The sequence below is a fragment of the Natator depressus genome, chromosome 4 (genome assembly GCF_965152275.1).
Source record: "Natator depressus isolate rNatDep1 chromosome 4, rNatDep2.hap1, whole genome shotgun sequence".
NCBI lineage: Eukaryota > Metazoa > Chordata > Testudines > Cheloniidae > Natator > Natator depressus.
Genome location: NC_134237.1, coordinates 126,822,793 through 126,839,319, shown reverse-complemented (window position 1 = coordinate 126,839,319; position 16,527 = coordinate 126,822,793).

Below are 16,527 nucleotides of genomic sequence, written 5' to 3'. Positions count from 1 at the left end.
TTAAAAGCAGGGTCCTTTATTCTGAGATGAGCTGGTAAAGACAGGATTCTGCATGGCACTGTAATTTCAGAGATTGTTTATATGTCCAGAGCAGCTCTCTCATATACCGCACATTTAGTTGTTTATCATAATTTACAAGGCCATGTCTAGGTAAACATTAGCTGGCTGGCAAATTTGTCATGCTGCAAGATGAATATTTAATGTGTCATTTTCATTACTGATGCTTTTGAATATGAAGGGCAATTACTGCTGTAGTTTTCCGACAGAGCAGGAAAGCTTAAGAGTGACATGATGACTTTCACCTAAAATTAAATATGTCAATAACAACAACAATCTCTGAAAACTGGTTTCTTCTAGTAGAGGCTGGTGACATCTGAAAATACATAGGAAATGCCTCGACTCCTAGGTGGGCTCATGATGTAGAGAGCGCATTGACCTTGGTCATTCTTGAGGCGGCCTTACCCTTCCTTTGTGTCTATGAACAAGGGAGAATTCCTACCAACGTGTACCTTTTGCATTGCTGTCTAGCACTTCTGATTCAGTGGCTCCAGATGCTGCATATTGTGAGGCTGGTCCTGCCATCTTGTTTCTGTCTCCAACATTCAGAATCTTCCTTCCTGGGCTTTTATCTGAATTCCCAGAGTCCAGGTTGTGTTTGTGAGTGTGTGTTTGGGCAGGGTTGGGGGGGTTTGAATAAAGAAGACACCTCTAATAGAGGAACACTTCTCCCAAGCTTTGCAGCGTCAGCCTTGCAAAGAAGTTCAGGTCTTGGTGTGAGACTTGAATGAACCCACGATCTCAAGAGCCAAAAAAATGCTAGCAACAGTGTCAGCCACTGCTGCTTCTTGGTAGGATCATCACTCAGAACTGCTGACCCCGACAGTCAAGCTCCTTTCTCAGCCTCTGTTGCCTGGGTTTCCTTAAACCCAACTTCCTGTAGTTTACAGATGCTTATCCCAGCATGTTAGGGAGGGCACAGAGTCAGGCTCACTCCTTGTGATCACTGCCCCCTTCCAGCTTTGCCTTAGTTTTCCTAAGGCTGCTACAAAGGCCTACTAGCTTAGCTGCTTTGGGCAATGAGCAAAATTTGCGATATTTCAATGCTGGCAGTGGCCTAGGCATTTTGCTGCACTGCCAATGTCTTCCCTAACACCTTCTACATATCAAAGTCGTTGCCCAACTTGTAAATTGCAGCCTGGGGAGATCTATCTCAGCCATTTCCCATGCCCACCCCGACCCTTGACAGCTCTATCTTAGATAGTTCTAAGCCATACATCAATAAACATGACAGACAATTTCACCTCTTCTGCAACTGACTTCCCGTCTCACAATAGCCTTTTCCGATCCACTAAGGTGAATGCAGCGTAGCCATCCTTCAGATGAGATGGCGATGCCAGGTTTCTTCTGACCTTCTGTTATAGTTGGCCGAGTAGGAAAGAGTAGGGGTTAATTAGAATGGTGTAAAATGCTCACAACAAAACCCAAGCCCAGGAAAGACTTGTCTGCTTTCACATTTAGTTACAAATGCAAACCATGTTTGTAGACAGAGTGACAACTTTCTTGAGTCACCCTGGGCTTATGCTCAATACCCCATTGAAACTCCCAGCGTGGCACTGTGTGGTCAGGAAAGCGAGTGAAACTCTGTCTTTACCAGGAATCACACTTCGAGTTTTTGTGCTCATTTCTGCCTGAAATGCCAACCAAGACTCAAGAAACATGAAACTTAATGAAAGGTTTGCACCAGCCCCTGGCAGCCAAAACCAGATGAGTTGCATCCAGCTATGGATTGCCCTAGCCAATGCAAATACCTTTCTCACTGAAACAGGTTTGTATTTCCCAAGATGGGTGTGAGTTACTGGCAGTGAAGACAGAATGGCTTCCACATTTGGAGCATTACTGGTGTTTCACTTATTCTTTTGTGAAGGGTTTAGTGGTCCTTGGAATGAGGGAATGAGGAGCTCACTTCTGTTTATTAACTGCAAGAAAAGCTCATTTATTTCTGTCTCAGAGACAGACAGGCAATCTGCTTACTGCTGCACAAAACACTGGCTCTATGGCTATTTATTAATAGTATATGTCTAATGTGATCATGTCATGTGTCCAACAACTTCCATGGGCTCTATTTACGGTCCTCAGGACAGAGCCCAGTGCTATTATCTTCTTAGACTCCAGTCAGCAGGGAGAAATCAGAAGCTTCTAGCTGTTAATTCAGCTAGCTAATATTTTCCCCTATGTAGTTTAGATACAGGAGTCCCTTGTTTCCTCATGTTCTATACAGTCACTGCCAAAGGGCCAGATCCTGCAATGTGCAGTGAGCCCTCACTGCTCATTGAAGTCAGTGGGCAGTGAGGGTGCTCCATTCCTTGTTGGATGGGGTCTTTAATCCTCCACCCCATTTCTTTCCTGCCCCATCTTCCCATTCTATCAGGGCTTCTTGATCCAATGCTCACTGAAGTCAAGAGAAATGAGCTTCAATAGGCTTTGGGTCAGGCCGTTAGATCAATGCATTGGAATTCTGCAGGAATATGAACGAAGCCTCAGGTAGAGGTGTTTGAGTAAACCCAAATATCCCAGTGTTTGTGTGTATTTTCCACAGGCATCGCCTTAAGGGGCCCTGTCATAAATATAAAGGGAAGGGTAAACACCTTTAAAATCCCTCCTGGCTAGAGGAAAAACCCTTTCACCTGTAAAGGGTTAAGAAGCTAGGATAACCTCGCTGGCACCTGACCAAAATGACCAATGAGGAGACAAGATACTTTCAAAAGCTGGGGGGAGGGAGAAACAAAGCCTCTCTCTCTCGGTCTGTGTGATGCTTTTGCCGGGGACAGAACAGGAATGGAGTCTTAGAACTTAGTAAGTAATCTAGCTAGATATGCGTTAGATTCTGATTCCTTTAAATGGCTGAGAAAATAAGCCATGCTGAATGAAATGTAGATTCCTGTTTTTCTGTCTTTTTGTAACTTAAGGTTTTGCCTAGAGGGATTCTCTATGCTTTGAATCTGATTACCCTGTAAGGTATTTACCATCCTGATTTTACAGAAGTGATTTTTTTTTACTTTTTCTTCTATTAAAATTCTTCTTTTAAGAATCTGAATGCTTTTTCATTGTTCTTAAGATCCAAGGGTTTGGGTCTGTGTTCACCTATGCAAATCAGTGAGGATTTTTATCAAACCTTTCCCAGGAAAGGGGGTGTAAGGTTTGGGAGGATTGTGGGGGGAAAGACGTTTCCAAACAGACTCTTTCCCAGTAATATACCGGTTAGATGTTTGGTGGTGGCAGCGATAAAGTCCAAGGGCAAAAGGTAAAATAGTTTGTACCTTGGGGAAGTTTTAACCTAAGCTGGTAAAAGAAAGCTTAGGAGGTTTTCATGCAGGTCCCCACATCTGTATCCTAGATTTCAGAGTGGGGAAGGAACCCTGACAGGCCCAAATAATGTAAGAGCTGGACTGCTCAGGCTGTCTTTAGTGATTTGGGCTTCAGTGGGACTACTCATATGCTTAATAGTAGGTATGTGTTTAAGTGCTTTGCTAGATCAGTGCCTCAAGGATTAGCCTCTTGCAGGACTGAGCTCTAAATGAGGAGCACCTGACTCCTCTTTCCCCCAATCAATCACTTTCATCTTTCCTGTACAGTCGTCATTTTAAGACCATCTTTCTCCTACAGCCTCTATTTTGTTTCCACTTTCAAGGCTTGTTCAGAAGACTTCACCCCTGAAGCTCTTCTGCTATTAGGTAAAATTCCTGTTTGACAAAATCTTGCACCAACATCATGTATGTGCGCATCCAGGCTGGCAGGGCACCAGCACCACCTTGGGGGAAATCCCAAGCATAGATCCACTGTAATAGCTCCAGTACCACCCCCTTGCCTGGACCCGTGCCTCATGTCGGGGATGTGGCTGGTAGAAAGGGATGTGGCTGGAGAGCTCAGTGCTGGGACAGCCATTGAAGGCCTTGAGATCAAGTTTAATTTAGAGCAGTCTTGAGGCTGCTTTAAACTGCCCCGCATAACAGGATCAGGCAGCCATAAAGTGGACTGAGAATCTGGCCCAGCAACTGGATGTAGAAGCATAGCAGGGCACTGGCAACTGTATGGCACTTGCCCTATTTTGTGCCTTATGTTTGAAGGTTTACAAGGAAATCCCAGGTGGATGGGCAGAGCACAACTAAGAAAATGCCTACATTACAGATCAGTGACATTAGAAAGTGTGTTTCCATCCAGATAACACCCTTCCTTTCCCACAAATACAAAAATATGTTGGAAAGATTGTCTTTCCATGTCAGCATCAGCAAGTGATGAGAGATCTGATTTCCAGGAAAGAGAGAGGCTTTCTGTATTGCAGCAGTTCTGCAATGTTATAATAATTGGTGAATTATTCCCTGCTTCCATGACTGTGAAAGGCACTGAATATGCCTCTTATAGAACTGGTATGTGTTTGTACAGTGTGTTTTCTTCAGCCTTGAGTAATTAATCAGTCACTCCTCTGGGTTGACTCACCACATCAGAATGCTGATTTTTGTGGTAACATCTGCCCAAGGGCCAGATTACAGAGACAAGGTGGGGGAGGTAATATCTTTTATTGGACCAACTTCTGTTGGTGAAAGAGAGAAGCTTTCGAGCCACACAGAGCTCTTCTTCAGGTCTGGGAAAGGTGCTGAAAGAGGCACTGGCTTTATGGCTTAAAAATTTTATTAAGATGATGTTAAAATAAAAAGAAAACGGTACAGAGTTTAAGCATAGAAGTTTCTGCTTATCAGGGAATAACGTACAGATTATCAAGGGGAGTGAAGTTTGGTTTAGGATCGGATGGCGTAAGGAATACATAATCTGCAATATCCCCAATTGGGGGTAAAAGGTTAACGGGTCAAAGTACAGACATTGAGATATGAGGGTATGTTGTTCATATAATGGCTATGTTCAGGTGTGGAGTATAATGAGTGGATGCGATGATGAGGATGGATTTACCTTCATTTGGTGAGATTTAATGTTCAGTGAGTTTATGGTTCCAGTTCATATGGTCCAATGGAAAAAGTCTCTTGGTCCCTTTCTCACAGTTGATGCACGATGTTGTACCGGGTCACGCCTCCTGGTACTGCCGGTGGCCAGTGACGTGTTCAATGTGGATGTCCCTGGACCATCGGATGGTGTCTGAGACCATGAGGTGCCACATGAACTGTGTGTAGCGTCGACTGATCATTACATCAGCCTTTAACCCACTAACCCCCTCTTTTTATCCTATTGCCATGTTTACACTACAAAAGTACTCCGATTTTACAGAAGTCAATTTTTGGGAACAGATTGTATAAAGTCGAGTGCATGCATCCACACTAAGGACATTAATTCGGCGGCGTGCGTCCACAGTACCGTGGCAAGTGTCGACATTCCGAGTGGTGCACTGTGGGTAGCTATCCCACAGTTCCCGCAGTCGCTGCTGCCCATTGGAATTCTGGGCTGAGTTCCCAATGCCTGATGGGGCCAAAAATATGTCGCGGGTGGTTATGGGTAAATGTCATCAGTCAATCCTCTCTCCCTCTGTGAAAGCAACAGCAATCATTTTGCGCCCTTTTCCCTGGACTGCCCGAGCAGATGCCATAGCACCGTTCAGCTCACCACAGCAGTTATGACCATTGTAAACACCTCGCACATTATCGTGCAGTTTATGCAGAACCAGCACCTGAAAAACTGGGCGAGGAGGCGACGGAAGTGCAGTGATGAGGACATGAACACAATTTTCTCTAAAATTGCGGTCCCCAGCAATTTGGAGATCATGGTTTTACTGGGGCAGGCTCATGCCGTGGAACGCCGATTCTGGGCCCGGGAAACAAGCACACAGACTGGTGGGACTGCATAGTGTTGCAGGTTTGGAATGATTCCCAGTGGCTCCAAAACTTTCGCATGCGTAATGGCACTTTCATGGAACTTTGTGACTTGCTTTCCCCTGCCCTGAAGCACAAGAATACCAAGGTGAGAGCAGCCCTCACAGTTCACAAGTGATTGGCAATAGCCCTCTGGAAGCTTGCAACGCCAGACAGCTACCGGTCAGTCGATAATCAATTTGGAGTGGGCAAATCCACTGTGGGGGGTTTCTATGATGCAAGTAGCCAACGCAATCATTGAGCTACTGCTATCAAAGGTAGTGACTCTGGGAAATGTGCAGGTCATACTAGATGGCTTTGCTGCAATGGGATTCCCTAACTGTGGTGGGGTGATAGACAGAACCCATATCCCTATCTTGGGACCGGATCACCAGGGCAGCCAGTACATAAACCGCAAGGGATACTTTTCAAGGGTGCTGCAAGCACTGGTGGATCACAAAGGACGTTTCACCGACATCAACGTGGGATGGCCGGGAAAGGTTCATGACACTCGCGTCTTCAGGAACTCTGGTCTGTTTAAATGGCTGCAGGAAGGGATTTACTTCCCAGACCAGAAAATAACTGTTGGGAATGTTGAAATGCCTATAGTTATCCTTGGGGACCCAGCCTACCCCTTAATGCCATGGCTCATGAAGCCATACACAGGCACCCTGGACAGTAGTAAGGAGCTGTTCTACTGTAGGCTGAGCAAGTGCAGAATGGTGGTAGAGTGTGCATTTGGACATTTAAAGGGTTGCTGGCGCAGTTTACTGACTCGCTCAGACCTCAGCGAAACCAATATTCCCATTGTTATTGCTGCTTGCTGTGTGCTCCACAATCTCTGTGAGAGTAAGGGGGAGACGTTTATGGTGGGGTGGGAGGTTGATGCAAATCGCCTGGCCACTGAATACGCGCAGTCAGACACCAGGGTGGTTAGAAGAACACAGCAGGAAGCGCTGCGCATCAGAGAAGCTTTGAAAACCAGTTTCATGACTGGCCAGGGTACTGTGTGACACTTCTGTTTGTTCCTCCTTGATGAAAACCCGCCTCCTTGGTTGCCTCTAAATTCCATGTAAGCCACCTGCCCTCCCCCCTTCGATCACAGTTTGCTTGCAAAGGAAATAAAGTCACTATCATTTAAAAAAACATGTATTCTTTATTAATTGATTATAAAAATAGGGAGATAACTCACAAGGTAGCCTGGGTGGGGTGTGGGAGGAGGGAAGGAAAAGGACACTTTAAAGCTTCTTGAATGACGGCCTTCTGTTGCTTGGGCTGTCCACTGGGGTGGAGTGGTTGGGTACCTGGAGCCTCCCACCCCGCGTTCTTGGGCATCTGGTGAGGAGGCTATGGAACTTGGGGAGGAGGGAGGGCAGTTAAGCAGGGGCTGCAGCAGCAGTCTGTGATCCTACTGCCATTCATGAACCTCCACCGATGCCGGAGCATGTCCGTTTGATCCTGCAGTAGCCCCAGCGTTGCCTCATGCCTCCTCTGATCTTCCTGCCACCACCTCTTCTCACGTTCATCGGCCGCTTTCCTGTACTCTGCTATTGCATCCCTCCACACAATCTGCTGAACTCTGTCAGTGCCGGATGACTGCATGAGCTCAGAAAACATGTCATCGCGCATGCGTTTTTTTCGCAGACTTATCTGAGATTAGCCTTTGGGACGGAGGTCGGAGGCTTGAAACATCTGCTGGAGGAAAAAAAGGGAGTGAAGTATTTTAAAAGATACGTTTTACAGAACAATGGCTATACTCTTTCACGGTGAACAACACTATTGACATTACATAGCACATGTGATTTTGGTACAAGGTCGCATTTTGCATCTTCTATTGAGTGCTTGCGGCTTTGGTGTTAGAGATCACACACGCAGGGCCGGGCAACAGAATTTGGCTTGCAGGCGGCCGTGGTAAGCCATAGTCTTTTGGCTTCTGCAACCTTCATAACAGCAGTGCCCTCCTCTCCCATACCAAGCAAAGCCCGTTGAATTGGCCATTTAGTGCTGTGGTTTTCCTGTTAACGTGCAGCAGCAGAAACCAAACTAACCCCCCACCACATCCAATTCTCTGGGATGATCGCTTTACCCCTCCCCCCCACCGCGTGGCTGGTATCAGGGAAGATCCCTGCTAGCCAAACGCGAACAGCTCAGCACCAATGCGCCCCCCCCCCCCACCGCATGGCTAACTGCAGGGAGGATTTCTTTTCAGCCACAGGCAAACAACCCAGTAGGAATGGCTACCCTGAATGTTCCCTTAATTAAATTCCCCTATTTCAACCAGGTTACCATGAATGATATCACTCTACTGAGGATAACACAGAGAGATAAAGAACGGATGTTGCTTGAATGCCAGCAAACACTGGGACCATACGCTGCCAGGCTTTGTCATGCAATGATACCAGATTACTTGCTACTAGCATGGCATGGTAAAGTGTCCTACCATGGTGGATGGATTAAGGCTGCCCTCCCCAGAAACCTTTTGCAAAGACTTTGGGAGTACATCCAGGAGAGCTTTATGGAGATGTCCCTGGAGATTTCCGCTCCATCCCCAGACACATTAACAGACTTTTCCAGTAGCTGTAGTGGCCGTGAATGCCAGGGCAAATTAATCATTAAACACGCTTGCTTTTAAACCATGTATACTATTTAAAAAGGTACACTCGCCAGAGGTCCCTTCTCTGCCTGGTGGGTCCGGGAGGCAGCCTTGGGTGGGTTCAGGGGGTACTGGCTCCAGGTCCAGGGTGAGAAACAATTCCTGGCTGTCGGGAAAACCGGTTTCTCCGCTTGCTTGCTGTGAGCTATCTACAACCTCCTCCTCATCAACTTCCTCGTCCCCAAAACCTGCTTCCGTGTTGCCTCCATCTCCATTGAAGGAGTCAAACAACACGGCTGGGGTAGGGTGGCTGAACCCCCTAAAATGGCATGCAGCTCATCATAGAAGCGGCATGTTTGGGGCTCTGACCCAGAGCGGCCGTTTGCCTCTCTGGTTTTCTGGTAGGCTTGCCTCAGCTTCTTAAGTTTCACGTGGCACTGCTTCGGGCCCCTGTTATGGCCTCTGTCCTTCATGCCCTGGAAGATTTTGACAAATGTTTTGGCATTTCGAAATCTGGAACGTAGTTCTGATAGCACGGATTCCTCTCCCCATACAGCGATCAGATCCCGTACCTCCCGTTCGGTCCATGCTGGAGCTCTTTTGCGATTCTGGGACTTCATCATGGTCACCTCTGCTGATGAGCTCTGCACTCATCTGCAGCTTGCCACGCTGGCCAAACAGGAAATGAAATTCAAAAGTTCGCGGGCCTTTTCCTGTCTACCTGGCCAGTGCATCTGAGTCGAGAGTGCTGTCCAGAGCGGTCACAATGGAGCACTCTGGGATAGCTCCTGGAGGCCAATACCATCTAATTGCATCCACAGTACCCCAAATTCGACCTGGCAAGGCTGATTTCAGCGCTAATCCTCTTGTCGGGGGTGGAGTAAGGAAATCGATTTTAAGAGCCCTTTAAGTCGAAAAAAAGGGCTTCGTCATGTGGACTGGTGCAGGGTTAAATCGATTTAATGTTGCTCAGTTCGACCTCAACTCCTAGTGTAGACCAGGGCTAAAGGTCAGTTTCAATGTGAACGCAATGAAATAACAATGCAGATTCAGACATGCCTTAATGTATTTGGATGATTTGGGGACTGAAGCTGGGTTGCTTAAGGTTTTAAAAAACAATGTCTGGTAGACATAAGCTGCCTTGCATCAACCTAGACGTGGAAATGTCTTCATTTAATTTTGGCTACCACTGACATAAGTGCCTCTCTCTGCTGATTTAGTAACACCGCCTCCCCGAGCGGCGTGGAGTTATGCTCAATGTAAATTTGGTCGACTCAGTGTCAGTGTTGACAAAGCTGTTTACATCGACTGTTACTGGCTCTGAGGAGCCATCCCACAGTGCCCCACACTGACAACACAATTGATACAAATGCTCCTCACGAGGACACGCATCACCGACACAAGGAGCCAAGTGTGCACACACACAAGCGATTTAATTATTGCACTGTCTTTATGCTGATGTCAGTTAGGTCAACATAATTTTGTAGCGGAGACATGGCCTAAATTCCCAACTGCAGTGTTGTTTTCACAGAGCTTGGCTTTTTTGGCACATTGCACTGTTGCCAACTCTCATGATTTTATTGGCAGTCTCCAGGTAGCTGGTGTTTGTTTTTTTTAAAGACTCAGTTCCTGGAGTTGAGTGGTTGTGTGAAAATGTCCAGCTTTCATTTGATAAAGAGGAAGTTTCTAGCCCTTGTGGTTGACCAGAAGAGCTTGAAAACATGGATCTTAAAGGCTCAGAGATCCAAAGGCAAATAAAAGCACCGCAGATGCATTAGTGTTTAAGCCAATCTCATGATTCAGGGGGTTGGGGGGAGGGGCTGACTCATGATTATTGAATGCCTGGGATTGGCAATCCTGACAACAATTAAACCTATTCCCCCTCCGTTATATTTTTTTTTAGTGGTGGGAGTGTGCTGGGGGGAAGGGAAGGAAACAACACAGTTGTGTTTTAAGATGAACAGAAGAAAGATAAATTAGTGGGTAGGTTTTCACAGGGTAGGTGAAAGGAGATCAGCAGGAGGAAGGATGTAGCAGCAGTCAACTGTGCGTTAACTCCCAGTTGGATTTCCTGTAGGAAATCTGTAGGGTTGACATACTTCTTCCCCTCTTCCCACCATCTGGTTCTTCCACCAACACCACACAGAGATCTGACCCTAGAAGTCATTCACAGGGGTGTTACTGAAGGATTAGGTTGAGAGGGGGACGTGCCACGGGGCTGTCAGTCCCCCATTCTGCACCTATCCTAGAAGGTTCTTTCAGGTTTTGTTTTGCTCAGGTCATAGAAGTGGAGAGGAGAACACAGCTCTAGATGACTCCACTGTGGAACGGAACAGTTAATAATTAATAACCAGGAAAGGTTTTAACTTTTGCAGGGAATCAATAGCTGGCAGTTCCTTCAGAAAGAATGCCAGAGAAGAATGCTGCTGGTTAACAGAATTCTGCCCTGTGCATGGATTCAGATTCCTTTGCAACATTTAGGGTTTGACAGAAAGCCAGTGGATAGGTCAGGTGGAGGGCGGGGGGATGGGATGGAGGTGCAATATCATTTAAGAACTGGAAACTGATTAAAGCAAAGAAAATCCCTCAGGGGAATGGGAGGATGCATGAGAGCGAGTGAAGGATTATTAGGACCATGTGACTAAACTGCCATGAGAAATAGCATTTTTTCTAAAACAGCAGGACTATATATTGCAAATCTGTATCGCCTTCCAGCCTGATTAATGTTCCCTCCCAGCATCCCTGAAAAGTAGGTATTATTCTAATTTATAGATCTGAAAATGAGACAGTGAATCTTTGTTAGTGCTGGGATGAGAAACCAGGTTTTCTGACTTTAAATCACTAGCTCATCCTTCTGCCATGGAAAACCATCATCACTTTTTAACCAGAACTCGAAACAATTTCAAAGGCATCTTGGCTAATAGGGCGACGGTATGCAACTGTATTAGCTTAGAGAGTGTGCTGATTGGTTCATTCATCTCTAAACTATCACAATCCCACCACTCAACTATGAGCTGTTCCACAACTGCCTGGAGATAAAAAAATAAAATAAAAATAGTCCCAATTCTTGGGATTGGTTTAGCTGAGCTTTAGTGCAGGGTTTGTAAGAGAGTTACGTAGTAAAAAGTTTGCTTTTTGCCAACATTAATTTAGCCCCTGCCATGAGTCAGAGAAGCCCTAGAGCTGCTCTAAGTTACTATAAGGTGCTGTTCTGGCACCTGGGAATAGTAGAATTGTAGAGATGCTCTGGTCACATCCCCTTTCTCCTGGCCATGCCCACTACACCAGACACTGTGGTTGGGATGAGAGTGGGGGTGGGAGAGAGAGCAATGAGTTACTGATTCTGTAACAGTCACTTTGAATTGACTCACAGCTCTGCTTACCAGCTGGCAGACAGGAAATGCCATACATTTAAAGGTGCAGTACACAGAAAACTGAATCATAATCTCAGTTAATGACACATTAGATGGGCCCAAATTCTGACCACATTCCAGTCCATTTAAACCAACTCCTGCCAATGAGGTTGCCTGGGGACCATGTCAGAGCAGAATTGTGACCGTGTTCGGCAAACTGGCATGTAGTCAGCGGAGAGAGAAATAATGGAGAGAGTAACTTGAGAGTTCAGCGGATGTGCTTTTGCCCATGCATGTGTGCACCCAGTGTAATGACTATGCATGCTCGCACTGCAGCTATAATTTGGACTCTCCGTCATGGAGCCTTTGTCTGACTCAAATTGTGCAGTCATGTTTGAAGTAATAGTTATTCTAAATAAAACCTTGCCGCTTCAGCACAAGCCAGGAATAGGACACTTAACCTAATGCTCCGTGGCCAGAATAAATAGAGATGCTTGGAGAAAGCCCAAAGAAATAAAAAATTAGCAGCTATCATTTGGTGGGACTAATCAGTAGTATGTGACCTTGAAGAGAAACACCACACCAGTTGCATTGTCAGCAGAGGTTACATTTTGCTCTTTCTTTTCCCATACCTCGTTTTTTCCACTTCACTTCACTTTCAGACTGGGGCCCACGGCTTGCTGATAGCAAATATGTATTGGGAACAATTATGAGGATGATACCTTATGGCCCTATCCTGTGAGGTGCTAAGCACCTTCATCTGACATTGAATTCATCCCTGAACATGGAGCTAGTTCACATCCACATATGGCTTAGGGTTTTGCGGCTGAAGACTGTGGTGTGTTATGTATTTGTTTTATTTGCACTGCACCTTTGAATCCCTAAGAAATCCGCAAAGACAGGAGCCAATTTGTTCTCAGAGCTGCTACAATCACCTGTTAGAGAAGAGATGCGCACACTGTACTTTCTCATGGAGACATTACTTCTGTTCTTGTTTTGATGTTGTTTTCCTTAATTTAAATTCATTTTAGAAACAACATGGCTGGTTTTTGTAACTGGAAATCTAACAGGGCTCATCTCTCAAATGTTCAGATAAGGTTGGAAGTATTACTAAATTAGTTTTCTTTCCCCCCCTTCAGTTTAATAACTATTATGTAAGTAAGGCAAAGGGGTGATGTGTCATACCAGTAATTTATGGAGGACTCAAACACAAAGATGTCATAGCTAACTGGCAAATCAGAACACAGACTTTAGACAACAGGGCCCAGATTTTCATTGACTCTGAGTGTGTGTGTAAAATTGCATATACAATTGTATGCCTAATTTAGCAAAGCAGTTATTGCAGTCATCATACAGCCACAATAATTGTTTTCTGCTGATGTACTCACTGGCCAGGTGGGTTGGTGCCAGAATTGGAATACGCACACTGCCTAACACCCCCACCACAGTTAGGAAACCCCATTGCTGCAAATCCATCCATTATTTCCTGCAGATTGCTGAGAGTCACGGTCCTTTGCAGCAGGATTCACTTATTGGCCTTGTAGACTTGGATGACAGGGGCCCCCACTGTGGATTTTCCAACTCCAAACTGATTGCCCACTGGCTGATAGGAACCTGGCAATGCAAGCTTCCACCGCATTGGTATTTTTATTCACTATGTTGATCATATCCTGTCATCATGGTTGAACATCTTCTCTTCTTCCTCATCACACTCCTGGTTGTGGTTGTACTCACTGAAGCTCTGCAAATACTGGAGAATAACACATCCTGCCTTAGCAATGGTCATTAGAATTACATTGAGCTCTGCAGGATCTATGCCTCTGCCAGAGAGGAGACCAAAAAGCAGCAAATGGGAATGCAGGAGTTTTAGAAAACCATGCATAAATTATGGGATGGAACAAGCATTATGGGATGGAGGAAGTGGCATTGTGGGAACTTGACACCTAGCTCCCAGAAAGCACTGAGTGAATTGCTGGTATCCCATAAAAAACTGAAAATGTCCCACAAGGCATTGCGCTGGACAGCAGCATGGGGCACACTGGGATACCTACCCATGGTGCACCACATTTTCACAGAATCATAGAAGTGTACGACTGGAAGGGACCTCAAAACACAGGCACCAGCTTCCCCTCTGCCCCATGGGTTCTCGACCTCCCCCACCCCTGGCCCCGCCCCTGCCTGCTCCTGCACCACCCTAACCCCACCCCAATTCCACCCCCTTCCCCCAAGTCCCCACCCCTGTCCCACCTCTTTACTGCCTCCTCCCCCAAGCGCGCTGCATCCCCATCCCTTCCGGAAAGTCCTAAGCGCTGCCAAACAGCGGTTAGGCGGCAGGCGGGAAGTGCTGGGATGGGGAGGAGCGGGGACGCAGCACGCTCAGGAAGAGGAGGAGGTAAGGAGGGAGTGGGGACGGGGGTGGGGGGAGCTTGGCTGCCGATGGGTGTGGAGCACCTGCTAATTTTTCCCTGTGGGTACTGCAGCCCCGCAGCACCCACGGAATCGGTGCCTATGCCTCAAAAAGTTGTCAACTCCAACCTCCTGTGCTGTGACAGGACCAAGTAAACCTAGATCATCCCTGACAAATGTTTGTCTAACTTGTCTTTAACAACCTCCAGTAACTGGGATTCCACAGCCTTCTTTGGAAGCTGAGCTTAACTGCCCATATAGTTAGAAAGTTTTTCCTAATATCTAACCAAAATCTCCCTTGCTGCAGATTAAGCCCATTACTTCTTCTGCTACCTTCTGTGGACATGGAGAACAATTGATCACCGTCCTCTTTATAACTGTGAAGACTGTTTTGAGGTTCCCTGCTCCGTCTTCTTTTTTCTCGACTAAACATGCCCAGTTTTTTAAATCTTTCCTCAGAGGTCAGGTTTTCTAAACCTTTTCTCATTTTGTTGCTCTCCTCTGGACTCTCCAATTTGTCCATATCTTTCCTAAAAAGCGGTGCTCAGAATTGGACACAGTACTCCACCTGGGGCCTCACCAGAGCCGAGCAGAGAGGGACAATTACCTCCTGTGTTTTACATATGAAACTCCTGTTAATAAACCCCAGAATGCTATTAGTCTTTTGAACAGCTGCATCACATATTGTTGACTCATATTCAATTTGTGATCCACTATAAACCCCAGCTCCTTTTCAGCAGTACTACTGCCTAGCCAATTATATCCCAATTTGTAATAGTGCTTTTATGTTTTCCTTCCTAAGTGAAGTATTTTGCACTTGTCTTTACTGAATTTCATCTTGTTGATTTCAGACCAATTCTCCAATTTGTCAAGGTCATTTTGAATTCTAATCCTATCCTCCAAAGTGCTTGCAACCCCTCCCAGTTTAGTAATCCACAGATTTTATAAGCTTACTCTCCACTACATTATCCACGTCATTTAATGAAAATACTGAATAGTACTGGACCCAGGACTGATGCCTGCAACACCCCACTAGATATGCCCTCCTAGTTTGACAGCAAGCCATAGATAACTACTACTGGTCTTTCAACCAGTTATACACCCACCTGATAGCAATTCCATTTAGACCACATTTCCTTAGTTTGCTTATAAGAATGTCATCTAGGACTGTATCAAAAGCCTTACTAAAAATCAGGGTGTATCACATTCACTGCCTCCCCCCTAACCCTTAGGCCAGTAACCCGGTTCAAGAAGGAATTTAGGTTGGTTTACATAAGTTGTTCTTGACAAATCCACACTGTCTATTCCTTATAACCCTATTATCCTCCAGAGTGCTTACAAATTTTCCATTTGACAGGTTTCAGAGTAGCAGCCGTGTTCGTCTGTATCCGCTAAGAGAAAAGGAGGACTTGTGGCACCTTAGAGACTAACCAATTTATTTGAGCATGAGCTTTCGTGAGCGACAGCTCACTTCATCGGCTGCAAGCCATTGACGCTTGGGGTGAGTAAGTGCAGCACCAATACAAGCATCCAAAATTGCATGTGCCTGAGCAATATCCAAATGTTAGTGGCTGCACGCAGACATAACTTGAGCCAACCCAACTTCTGTAGCGGAGACATGGCCTGAGTTCAACCTGACAGAAGGGCCTTCATTTTGATTCAACATATAGACACGATCCTTTTGTTCAAGGGGGGATCCAACTCTGTTGAAGGGTTAGAAGACCTTCGACGTGCCAGACTTCCCCATGAGGAAGATGGGCAACATCTGGTATGTTTTGAGTGCCTTTAGCTCTTGTATTGTTTCATGTTTTCTCTGTATCCTTTTGTCTTTAAATAAATGCACTCTGCTTTAAAAGAGCTGCTTGGCTACTGGTAAGTGCTGGCACACACTGGTCAGAGCCTTTGGAGAGAAACCTAAGTGCAGGGGCTGGATGTTAGTCAGACCTGCGGGGGATAATCACAGTGCAACTGCAGGTAACTGCTGCCTAAACTCCTGATCAGAAGGAGCGGGACGCTAAGGACTGTCTATAGAGAGGTGAACATAAGAACGACCATACTGGGTCAGACCAAAGGTCCATCTAGCCCAGTATCCTGTCTTCTGATAGTGGCCAATGCCAGGTGCCCCAGAGGCAATGAACAGAACAGGTAATCATCAAGTGATCCATCTCCTGTTGCCCATTCCCAGCTTCTGGCAAAAGGTGAGAGCTAGAGGCCTGAGAGGGCCTTTTTGGAGCAGATCACAGAGAGGGGTTAAAGGTGCAGTTACCCCCAAAGTGTGACACACATAATAATTACACATACACACTGGCTTATTGACAGAGAA